A 273-nucleotide genomic window follows, 5' to 3' on the forward strand; every position below is an offset into this window, starting at 1 on the left:
ACCCCAGCAGTTACCGGTTGATGTATATGTATGCTCAATTATCTATTAATAGTTAATTTTAAATTCAAGTGTTTATTTGACCTTCAGTACTTTAAATCTCTAAACCTGTCATTGCTCTACCTATTAAACTTTAGATCTAAATTGAACTTTGCAACGATTACGATGTGTGTGCAACATTTGCTCGTACACATTGTCCCACCAAATTGTTCCATCTGATTTATATTGTACTGACCGCATTACTTTTTCCTTTAGTCAGGGAGAGTTCGTCGGTGC

This window comes from Frankliniella occidentalis, unplaced genomic scaffold (genome assembly GCF_000697945.3).
Source record: "Frankliniella occidentalis isolate FOCC.00 unplaced genomic scaffold, Focc_3.1 Scaffold96, whole genome shotgun sequence".
NCBI lineage: Eukaryota > Metazoa > Arthropoda > Insecta > Thysanoptera > Thripidae > Frankliniella > Frankliniella occidentalis.